This window comes from Solanum tuberosum, unplaced genomic scaffold, assembly GCF_000226075.1.
Source record: "Solanum tuberosum cultivar DM 1-3 516 R44 unplaced genomic scaffold, SolTub_3.0 scf00315, whole genome shotgun sequence".
Taxonomy (NCBI): Eukaryota; Viridiplantae; Streptophyta; class Magnoliopsida; order Solanales; family Solanaceae; genus Solanum; species Solanum tuberosum.
This window is the reverse complement of record NW_006239239.1, coordinates 104,391-117,071: the sequence shown is the minus strand read 5'-3', so window position 1 is coordinate 117,071 and position 12,681 is coordinate 104,391. Positions and strand designations below refer to the sequence as shown.

Sequence of the window (12,681 nt, the reverse complement as noted above, 5' to 3'; positions counted from 1 at the left end):
GGGGGGTCGAGGGTAGGGGTGAAAAAATAAAATTTTGAAGTTGAAAATATTTTTTAAAAACAAACTCAATTTTTTTTCGTGGGGGGAGGGAGGGTGTCAAGGATAGAGGTGAAAAAATAAAATTTTGAAATTAAAAATATACTTAATTTTTTTTTTTTTTGAGGGAGTTGATATAATAGCAATGACTCAAAACTATCTATTTGATAGGTTTGAAGACAAAGAAGTTCAAAGGGACATGAAGCTTGTTCCGTACAAAATTGTTAACAAGGATGGTAATCCATATACCCAAGGTAAGATTAAAGACGAGGAGAACAAGGTCTTCAGTCCTGAGGAGATCAGTGCCATGATTTTGACCAAGATGAAGGAAACAACTGAACCTTACCTTGGAAAGAAAATCAATGATGCAGTTGTCACTATTCCAATAATTGTATCATATGATTGATTGCTGATCTTTTTATTTGTTCTCCCCTGCAACTTACTTTAATGATGCCCAGAGGCAGGCCACTAAGGATGCAGGTGTAATCGCTGGACTAAATGTGGCAAGAATCATTAACGAATCGACTGCAGCAGCAATTGCCTATGGATTAGATAAGAAAGGTGGTGAAAAGAGCGTCCTTGTCTTTGACCTTGGTGGTGGAACATTTGATGTTAGCATCCTTACCATCGATAATGGTGTTTTTGAAGTTCTTGCAACAAATGGAGACACTCACCTGGGAGGTTAGCACCCCTTTGTTAACTGCATCAATTGTTGTATTTATTTTTATTAGTTCTCTCATACATTGATATAATACTAAAAATTTACACCAGTTCAAGTTTGATATCTGATTTAGCTTGATGAAAATAAATGCTAGTTGTAAAAACTATTAGTTTCAAATAAGCCTTGTTCACAAGTCACACTACACATTGATAGTTTCTTCATTGCAGGAGAGGATTTTGACCATAGGATTATGGAGTACTTTATTAAATTGATTAAGAAGAAGCACGGGAAGGACATCAGCAAGGACAACAGAGCTTTGTGTAAGCTTAGAAGAGAAGCTGAGCGTGACAAGAGATCTCTGAGCAGTCAGCACCAAGTTAGGGTAGAGATTGAATCTCTGTTTGATGGTGTGGATTTCTCTGAACCACTTACTCGGGCACATTTTGAGGAGCTAAACAATGATTTATTTAGAAAGACTATGGGGCCTGTTAAGAAGGCTATGGAAGACGTTGGGCTAGGGAAGAACCAAATTGATGAAATTGTTCTTGTTGGTGGAAGTACCAGGATTCCTAAAGTTCAACAGCTTCTGAAGGATTATTTTGATGGCAAGGAACCCAGCAAGGGAGTCAACCCTGACGAAGTAGTTGCTTATTGATCTTAGACATATTTATATACCTAAGAAGTCGAAATTGGCCTACGAAGTGATGATGTTTGATGACGATCTTGATTTATTAGCTTGAATTTTAGTTTAACTTGTGATGATTGCATACTTACACACTTGATTAGTTGTTTCAGGAAATGTTGATGGAATACGAATTAGAAAGATGGAAGGAGGAGCAAGGAGATGCAGGAAAATGGCTAAGGCAACAATCACCAGTGGCTGGCGCACTGGTTGGCGCGGCGCGCCACTGATGAAACTTCAGAGAGCCTGTTGAGGCATACTGAGAGACGTGATGCGCCAGAAGGGAAACTTCAGAGGCACTGTCCAGGCGCTCTGCTTGGTGCGGCGCGCCAGGAGCTGGACGAGAAAAAAACCTTGAAGCGCGATAAGGGGCGCGACACGCCACCTGTTCTCCGACTTTTCTAAGTTTTTAACATTAAGTAGGATTCCTAATTTGAGTGGAATTAGTTCCCAACTTTTCCTACTAGTATAAATAGATCCTTAGGGCTTAAAAAAAAGGGAGTTCGACTTCTGATCTAGTGTGCGAGAAGCAAGAATTCAAGTTTGTACTAGGTTTCAATCCCTTAACTCTTCTATTTTTCGGAAATTGCATGAACGATAGTATTTTCTTGTTTTCTAATAGCATGAGTAGCTAAACGCCCTAGTTCTGGGGCTGTAGCTATGAATTATGTGTTGAATGTTTGAGGCTTTATGAATTGATTTTCGGTTGTCAATCCAAATTACTTCTATATTCTTGTTTTACTATTTTATGCTTGCGCACCATAAAATAAATCTAGTGTCTAATCTTAAAATCAAACGAGGAGGGATTAGATAGACTAGAGAATATAGAGAGCTCGGTCCACCCATTAAATTGAGGTGATTAGTGTTCAGGAGTGACGCCCAGACGAACACCTTGCTTGGTTACCAAATAGGATGAAATATACATGCTCGCCAATTAGTTTATTTATCCCCGCTCAACGATGTAGTTAGATGGCTAACTGGGGTAGGCGGCGAGAGGCGAACCACCCGGACCATACTACCAACCCTATACACCAGTAATTTGACAACTTAAGTGAATTCTAAGCCGATGATATGATGCATGATATTCAATGTATGGTTCTAAGCCGATAATATGATACATGATATTCAGTATATGTTGCAACCCTGTAATTGCTTTTAACTTGCTTGAAACATTATATCAAAGTCGTTCACAATTAGTTACTTTCATTTAGTGCATAATTATTAGTAGATACTTAACTAAATCAACAACTCTTAAAAAGGTTACTTGGTTACTTTTAGTTGTAGAATTGAGTGAATATGAGTTGATCATAAGTCCTTTGGGAATGATAACTCGTTTCTTGAATAATCTATACTACTTGTGCGACCACGTACATTTGCGTCTATTTTGGGAGTAACAAGTTTTTGGCGCCGCTGCCGGGGACTTAGAAATTGATTTATATTCAATCTTTCTAAGGCTACACTTAAAATATTCAGATATTAATTACTTGATCTTAGCTTGTTTTTATGCAGGCACTTGACTTTCAGGTTTAGCTAGGAAATGAGAACTTGTCGAACCATACAACGAACCTGAACGAGTTCTACGACAGCGCAGAAAGATGAATCAAGGACGAGGAGAATTGGGGTTAGGTCTTCCGGAAAACGTTGAGGATGATAATCAAGACAACTTAAATAATCCGAAAACGTGAATAACCAAAGAAACCCAAATGACCAAGGAGCACCACCTGTAGTACCCGCAAGACCAGTCCGTGATGTGGCAGTCCCACTCACAGCCAACTTGGCATCTAGTATTAGGAAACCTCCACCGGGGGGGAGATTTGAACTAAAGCAGAACATGGTACATATCCTCCATACTAATGGGCAATTCACTGGTCTCCCCCATGAGGATCCTCAAGTCCATCTTAGGACTTTCATAGACATCACCAATACATACATCCCAATTGGAGTGTCATCAGACTATGAAAGGTTGACTTTGTTCCCATACTCATTGTTTGGAGCTGCAAGACGTTGGTTAGATTCTGAGCCACCAAACTCCATCACTTCTTGGGATGATTTAGCAAAGAAGTTCTTGAGTCGATTTTTTCCATCCAAGAAAACTGCAAAGTTGAGGGGAGAGATAATAAACTTTGTTCAAAAGCAAGGAGATGACATGTATCAAGCATGGGCACGTTTCAAACAAATGTTGAATGCTTGCCCACATCACATGCAAACCAATGAGGTACTTTGTCACACTTTCTTTGAAGGTTTAGATTATAATGTCCGTTCTCTTCTTAATAGTGCAGTATGTGGACAGGCCCTAGCCATAACCAGTGAAGAGTTCTTCGCCTTACTTGATAAACTTTCTGAAGGGAACCAAGGGTATGAGGGTGAAATGCAACATAACATTACATTGCAATTCAAACAAATAGCTCTAAATTAGGCTCCGATAAATGTAGTACAATAGGCAGCAAATTGGTGTGAGGTATGTGGTAGTGGAACTCATGAAACAGAGCAATGTGAAGCAAACCCGGATTCCGTAAACTATGTTGGTAATGCGCAAATGAGTGGAGTGCAACAGAATTATGGTAACACTTACAACCCTAGTTGGAAAAACCATCCTAACTTCTCATGGGGTGGGAACCAAAACCAAAATCAGACGCAAGGAGTTAATCAATACCGTTCTCAAGGGGTTGGGCAACAATACTACAATTCTAACCAAGGCTCAAATTCTAGTGCACCAAAGGGGGGGATGACAAATGAAGAGCTACTCCAAAAGCTCATAACTGAAATAGGGACCCAATTAAATGCTAGAATAGATAAGCAGGATGAAAACATTAGAAACATCCAGATGTCTCAAATGAGTTTAGAGAAACAAGTTGCTCAAGTGGCTAATTCTTTGAACTTGCGTCCCCAAGGTGGGTTCCCCGGCGATACTGAGCCCAATCCAAAGAGATTGCATGCGGTAAGCACTAGAAGTTGGTTACAATTAGAGGAACTAGCTCCAAAGAAGAGAGACACTGAGGTAAGTAACAAAGAAAAGAATGTGGAAGAGGTAGTAAAAATCTCCAATGTTGAGGTGCCCATTCCTCAAAAGAAATTATCACCTCCATTTTCACAGAGGCTCAAAAAGCTAAATGAAGATGAATGCTTCGGTAAGTTTCTCTCTCTCTCCTTAAACAGGTTCACATTAATCTACCTTTGGTTGACATTTTGCAGGGTATCCCGAAGTATGCTAAATACGTGAAAGACATAGTGGCCAACAAGAGGAGACTCACGGAATATGAAACTGTAGCACTGACTGAGGAGTGCAGCTCAAGGATTCAAAACAGATTGCCCAAGAAGTTAAAAGATCCGGGTAGTTTTACTGTGCAGCTTACAATTGGGCAAACTGTTCATGCTCGGGGGTTGTGTGATTTGGGAGCAAGTATAAATTTAATGCCTCTATCTTTGTACCAAATACTTGGGTTATGTAGTCCAAAGCGAACCACTATTATTCTCCAACTTGCAGATAGATCCATTGCTAGGCCAGAAGGGGTGGTAGAAGATGTGTTAGTGCAAGTAGGTTCATTGATTTTTCCAGTAGATTTTGTGGTCTTAGACTTTGAACCCGATTCTGAAGTCCCATTTATCTTGGGACGACCTTTCTTGGCTACGGGTAGGGCATTAATTGATGTAGCAGCTAGTAAATTAACCATGAGGGCACATGATAAGGTAGAGGTATTTGATGTTTATCGCGCTTTAAAATTACTTTCTATTTATGAAGAGTTGTCTGCTATTACTGTGGTTGATGGTATCATAGAGTCACAGTTAGTCTTGCCCAAAAACCCCTTGGAAAGAGTGTTAGTGGGTCAACAGTTAGAGGGAGATGTGGAGGCTTAAGAGACTGAATCATGCTTAAATCTAGCAGTAGTAGAAACTCGTAAGACTTAAGTGGAGTCTTTAGATCGGGAGTTAGGGCCCCCTCTAAAACCATCAATTGAAGAGGATCCTAAGTTGGAGCTTAAAGCCTTGCCAGCTCACCTAAGGTATGTTTATTTGGGTACTAATGAAACTTTGCCTGTTATACTTTCTGCAGAATTGTCCGATTTACAGGTTGAGGCAACATTGAGAATCTTGAAGCGGAGGAAGAAAGCAATTAGATGGCAAATGGCTGATATTCATGGGATTAGTCCGGCGTTATGTATGCACAGAATTTACATTGAAGATGATCACAAACCAAGTGCACAACATCAACGTCGTCTAAATCCTTTGATGAAAGAAGTAGTACGAAGGGAAGTGATCAAGTGGTTAGATGCTGGGGTTGTATACCCAATTTCTGATAGTAAGTGGGTAAGTTCGGTGCAATGTGTTCCCAAGAAGGGAGGTATGACTGTGGTAAGGAACGAAAAGAATGAGCTAATTCCTACCAGAACAGTGATAGGGTGGCGAATTTGTATGGATTACCAAAAACTTAATGAGGCTACTCGGAAAGATCACTATCCCGTTCCCTTTATTGATTAAATGCTTGACAGGTTAGCAGGGCAGGAGTACTATTGTTTCCTAAATGGCTATTCAGGTTACAACCAGATCTTGATTGCACCCGAGGATCAGGAAAAGACCACATTTACTTGTCTGTATGGTACATATGCCTTCAAACGCATGCCATTGGGACTTTGCAACGCACCGGCGACTTTTCAAAGGTGTATGATGGCCATCTTTCATGATATGGTGGAAGACTTCTTCGAAGTGTTCATGGATGATTTCTCCGTCTTTGGGAAGTCTTTTGAGATATGTCTCCGGAATCTTGATAAAGTACTTGCTAGATGTGAGGACACTAACTTAGTTCTAAATTGGGAAAAATGTCATTTTTTGGTAAGAGAGGGGATAGTGTTGGGACACAAGTGTCTAAATCGGGTTTGGAGGTTGATAAGGCTAAGGTAGAAAGTATAGAGAAATTACCCCCGCCCATTTCTGTAAAAGGTGTGCGTAGTTTTCTTAGCCATGCAGGTTTTTACAGGCGATTCATCAAGGATTTTTCCAAGATAGCAAGACCCATGTGCAGCCTTCTGGAGAAAGAGGTGAATGACTTTAATGAGATGTGCTTAAAGGCGTTTGAGATGCTGAAGAGGAACTTAATTGAGGCTCCCATCTTAATTGCCCCTAATTGGGAATTACCTTTTGAACTCATGTGTGATGCAAGCGATGTAGCAGTGGGTGCAGTGTTGGGACAAAGAAAAATAAAGTATTCCACTCAATCTATTATGCAAGCAAGACCCTTGATTCTACACAAACTAATTACATAGTGACTGAGAAGGAGATGCTGGCTCTGGTGTTCGCCTTCGACAAGTTCAGATCGTATTTGGTAGGTACTAAAGTGATTGTTTTTACTGACCATGCAGCTATTAGGTACCTATTCAACAAGAAGGATGCTAAACCAAGACTGATTAGATGGATACTGCTTCTCCAAGAATTCGACCTCGAAATCAAGGATAGGAAGGGTACGGAGAATCAAATAGCAGATCATTTATCTAGGTTGGAAGATTTTTCACATGTGAATGAAGGTGAGCAAATCCGGGAAGAGTTTCCGGATGAACAACTAATGGCATTGGATATCTCTTAAGTGCCATGGTATGCAGACATAGTGAATTTGATAGTAAGTGGTGATTATCCTTTGGGTGCTACCACCCAACAAAAGAAAAGGCTTAACCATGATGCCAAGTTCTACATTTGGGATGAACCATTCTTGTTCAAACAAGGAGTAGACTGGGTAGTGAGAAGGTGCATCCCGGAGTATAAGGTTCACAAAGTGTTGGAAAGTTGTCATGCTAGCCCATATGGGGGTCATCATGGAGGAGAGCGCACTGCTCATAAGGTACTACAATCTGGTTCTTTGGCCCTGCTATTTAAAGATTCTGTTGCTTTTGTGAAGGGTTGTGATAGATGCCAAAGGTTGGGTTCTATTTCAAGACGACATGAGATGCCACTAAGTAACATTTTGGAGGTGGAAATTTTTGATGTATGGGGAATTGACTTTATGGGTCCCTTCCCTCCATCAAGCGGAAACCAATATATTCTTGTGGCTGTGGATTATGTAGGCAAATGGGTTGAGGCGATCGCTCTTCCTTCCAATGACTCAAGGGTGGTGATAAAATTCATCAAGAAGCACATTTTCACTCGCTTTGGCACGCCAAGGGCAATCATAAGTGATGGAGGTAAGCATTTCATTAACCATCTTGTTAAGAATCTTCTTGCTAAGTATGGTATTCGTCACAAGGTTGCGACAGCGTACCATCCTCAAACAAGTGGCCAAGTAGAGGTGTCAAATAGAGAGGTAAAACAAATTTTGCAGAAAACGGTGAATGCGCAGAGGAAAGATTGGGCTGAGAAGTTGGATGATGCGTTGTGGGCATATCAGACTGCGTACAAGACACCCATAGGGACTTCTCCCTATCACATAGTATTTGGAAAAACATGTCACCTTCCAGCAGAATTAGAGCATCAAGCTTATTGGGCGATTAGGAAGTTGAACTTGGACCCCGAGTTAGCAAGTAAAAAGAAAGTAAACCAATTGCATGAACTTGAAGAGTTTAGGCTCCAAGCGTATGAGAATGCAAAACTATACAAAGAAAAGACAAAAAGGTGGCATGACAGGCACATAGTGGCGCATACTTTCAATCCGGGAGACAAGGTATTACTCTTTAACTCTAGACTAAGGTTATTCCCAACACGGGGAAGTCGAACTTCAAGGTGAGACTGGCCCTACGTTCTTGGTCAAAGGGCAAAGAGTGAAGCACTATTTCGGTGAAGATGCGGATCGTGATGAGGAGGTTTTTGAACTAAATGATGAATGATCCAAGCTGCGTCGTGCCGGAACGTTAAATTAAGCGCTACATGGGAGGCAACCCATGAACAATATATAATAGAAGGAAGTTCGTGAGTGAAATTTTGATTTTTTTAGCATAGTCTTAATTTGTAGAATCTAGGATGGTCTTTTAGTTCTTAGTTTTAGTTAAAATTGTATTTTTCATTCTTCGTAACTAGGTTTGTATTTTAGCACAGTCTTAATGATGATGAAGAGGATGATGCTGTGGATGAGGAAGCGAATGCCTTGATGGCGTTTGATCAAGATGACAGCCAGGCCTAGAGGACCAAGAGAGTATTCCTAACTCTATACTTTGCTTTCTTTGTGCACTGAGGACAGTGCTTGTTTTTTAAAGTGTGGGATGGGGTAATATGTCTATGTTGTATTTAGCTGTTTACTGCTTTATCGAGTCTAGTAGTAGTATTTTTTTTTTAGTTAAATTTTTATTTTTTATTTTGGGTTCCTCAGCGTTTGTTTTCGGTACTTTTACTGAGGATTGTCCCTTTGAACCGAATAGGACTAGTTATTGCTTTATCGAGTCTTAGAGTCGTCATAGGACTGACAGTTCCCAATGATGGATGGATGACGACCGTCTTAATGGAAAATCAGTCAAATAGAAGAGTAGGATTGAGAAAACAACCTTGGCCTTTTGAAACGATGTCCAGAAAAGTTAGTCAAACGTCATGGGTAGTCATATTTGGAAGAATGCAATAAATTGTTGACCTTGTAACAAGCATATGTTCTTAGTTATGACTCAAAATAAAACTATATGGGCTTAATTGTGTAATGGTACCGTAATGCAAGTTGTAGAAGCATGTTGGTTGATATATCCTTATATGTGTCAGAATGCCATGTGTGGTGAGAATTGATTGGTTCTTTCTTAATTTGATATCTAGAACTTGCCTTGTGTGTGTTGAATTAGTAGTTTGTATGACTTAAGGAATGTGATTGAGGCGCTTCTTTGAAATAGCCAATTCTTACCTCTACGTGTATACCTACCATTGAAATCATCCCTAGTAAAGCCCCTTTGTTTGAGACCAAGTCTTTTTTGAGACCAAGTCTTTTTTATCCCATAATAAGTTGAAACCCGTTGTTTGAGACCAAGTCTTTTTTATCCTATGAAAAATCCTTAATGCACTATGTTGAGAAAAAGGGTGGAAAATGTTCGTTGATATAGCAAAGGATGAATTGCTACATTGAAAGAAAAAAAATCTGTATTGGCCCCGGTCTTTAGTGACAATGTGCACCTCGACTAAAATTGAGGGTGGCTAATTTAGAATTATGCTCGGAACATTGGCCCTGATCCTATCAAGGATAATGTGTACCTTACTCAGTTGTTAAAAATCTATAGTTTGGGTGGCTAGTGTAAACGCGCATATATAAAATAAAAATAAAAGGGGGGGGGGGGGAAAGAAAGAAATTAAGGGCAAATATGGAGCAATAAAAAGGGTAAATAGTCATGAAGTAGGTACTAGGATGAAAGAAGAGCTATAAAGAAAATTGTTGGCAATGTAATGACATGTGCATTAGGGAGGAGTAGTTACTAAAATGATTTCTAAAATGTTCCCTCCCTTGCCTTAAGCCGACATTACAACCAAATGAAAGTCATTTTGATTCCTTGAGAAATATAATGCGAAAGTAAGAATACACTAAGGGCAAGCTTATGGTATGTTGAGAAAAGTAAGAATCTCTTTTGTGAGAGTGAGTGTTTATTAGAAAGATAGGCATTATTGATTTTGAAATTGCTTGAGTGAAAGGCTTAAAGAAGCATAAACAAGTGAGGGCATTCATGGCATGTGTAAGATTATCTAATTGATGTGTGGTATGAGTTTGCATTAGCCCGGAAAAGTAACAAAAGAGTCATTCTTTAAGCATGTGTGTACGTGGTATAAATGTTGTGATTTGTTGCACCAAATGTGAACTACAAGATCATGATTAAATATGTTTGGTTGGTTTTGAGGTAGGTTGATAAAGCCAAGTTTTGTGAAAAAGAGTTGGTAGTTTAAAGATTGTTTGAGGACAAACAAAACTCTAAGTGTTGCTTCTTGATCTTAGGCATATTTATATACCTAAGTAGTCGAAATTGGCCTACGAAGTGATGATGTTTGATGACGATCTTGATTTATTAGCTTGAATTTTAGTTTAACTTGTGATGATTGCATACTTACACACTTGATTAGTTGTTTCAGGAAATGTTGATGGAATACGAATTAGAAAGATGGAAGGAGGAGCAAGGAGATGCAGGAAAATGGCTAAGGCAACAATCACCAGTGGCTGGCGCACTGGTTGGCGCGGCGCGCCACTGATGAAACTTCAGAGAGCCTGTTGAGGCGTACTGAAAGGCGCGACGTGCCAAAAAGGAAACTTCAGAGGCACTATCCAGACGCTCTGCTTGGCGCAGCGCACCATGAGCTGGGCAAGAGAAAAAACCTTGAGGCGCGATAAGGGGTGCGACACGCCACCTGTTCTCCGACTTTTCCAAGTTTTTAACATTAAGTAGGATTCCTAATTTGAGTGGGATTAGTTCCCAATTTTTCCTACTAGTATAAATAGATCTTTAGGGCTTAAGAAAAGGGGGTTCGATTTCTGATCTAGTGTGCGAGAAGCAAGAATTCAAGTTTGTACTAGGTTTCAATCCCTTAACTCTTCTATTTTTCGGAAATTGCATGAACGATAGTATTTTCTTGTTTTCTAATAGCATGAGTAGCTAAACGCCCTAGTTCTGGGGCTGTAGCTATGAATTATGTGTTGAATGTTTGAGGCTTTATGAATTGATTTTCGGTTGTCAATCCAAATTACTTCTATATTCTTGTTTTACTATTTTATGCTTGCGCACCATAAAATAAATCTAGTGTCTAATCTTAAAATCAAACGAGGAGGGATTAGATAGACTAGAGAATATAGAGAGCTCGGTCCACCCATTAAATTGAGGTGATTAGTGTTCAGGAGTGACGCCCAGACGAACACCTTGCTTGGTTACCAAATAGGATGAAATATACATGCTCGCCAATTAGTTTATTTATCCCCGCTCAACGATGTAGTTAGATGGCTAACTGGGGTAGGCGGCGAGAGGCGAACCACCCGGACCATACTACCAACCCTATACACCAGTAATTTGACAACTTAAGTGAATTCTAAGCCGATGATATGATGCATGATATTCAATGTATGCTGCAGCCCTGGAATTGTTTTTTTAACTTGCTTGAACCATATTATATCAAAGTTGTTCACACTTTAGTTACTTTTATTTAGTGCATAATTATTAGTAGATACTTAACTAAATCAACAACTCTTAAAAAGGTTACTTGGTTACTTTTAGTTGTATAATTGAGTGAATATAAGTTGATCATAAGTCCTTTGAGAACGATAACTGGTTTCTTGAATAATCTATACTACTTGTGCAATCACGTACACTTGCGTCTATTTTGGGAGTAACACTTACGGTGCAAATGTACAAGGAGGAATTTCGAGTGATGAGGGTGGTGATGAAACTAAAAGTATTTCTTCTTATGTCTGTCATTTATCCATTTGATGGAGATTTGATTCTTTTAAAAATCATATATTTGACAATTAACTTTGGAATTTAACAAGATATTCTTCTTCTGGATGTGGCTCCACTCACTCTTGGTATTGAAACTGTTGGCGGAGTGATGACTAAGTTGGTCCCAAGAAACACTGTCATTCCTACTAAAAAGTCTCAAGTCTTCACCACTTATCAGGATCAACAGACAACAGTGACCATTCAGGTATTTCCTCGAAACTATCTTCTTAGAAAGCTTAAAGTCTCAAGAGAAGGAACATGTCTGGACTTGCGGCTTTTCAAACATGAATATTCTTACCTTCAGTTGTTTGAAGGTGAACGTAGTCTCACAAAGGACTGCAGACAGCTAGGAAAATTTGATTCAACTAGAGTAGCTCCAGCTCCAAGGTACTTGTCTTCTCCACCTGCTTGAGAGTGTCTGATGAGTTTCTTTTGCCTGGTTGACTAAAATAATATTGGCTTCTTTACTAAATTCTTTCATATTTCAACAGAGGAACTCCTCAGATTGAGGTGACATTTGCAGTTGATGCAAACGGTATTCTGACCGTCAAAGATGAAGACAAAGCCTCTGGAAAATCAGATAAGATTACAATTACCAATGATAAAGGTGTTGGTTTTTAAAGGTGTGAACAGGAAATGAAGGGTTGTGACTCTCATGAAGAGTTGTGACTATGCCGAAGGGTTGTGAACTTTATGAAAGGTTGTGTCCTTTCTAAAGGTTTGTGACCGTTTGAAAGGTTATGCCTTTTCCAAAGTGTTGTGACCTTTCTGAAAGGTTGTCTTCTTTCTGAAAGGTTGTCTTCTTTATCCTTTGTTGGCTATAGTACCCTTTGTTGACTATAAATAGAGAGGTTTTCTCTCATTTTTCAAAATCGAATTCTTCCCTTCTTTTGCATACATTTCTTACAAAACAAAATCGATCGATCGTGTCTGTGTGGGTGATT

At 39.5% G+C, this 12,681-nt stretch overlaps 1 pseudogene; it reads left to right on the top strand.

Annotated features, from left to right (window-relative positions):
• The first annotated feature begins 181 nt into the window (after positions 1–181).
• LOC102584337 (luminal-binding protein 4-like) overlaps positions 182–12,681 on the top strand; it is an 18,310-nt pseudogene continuing 5,810 nt past the window's right edge.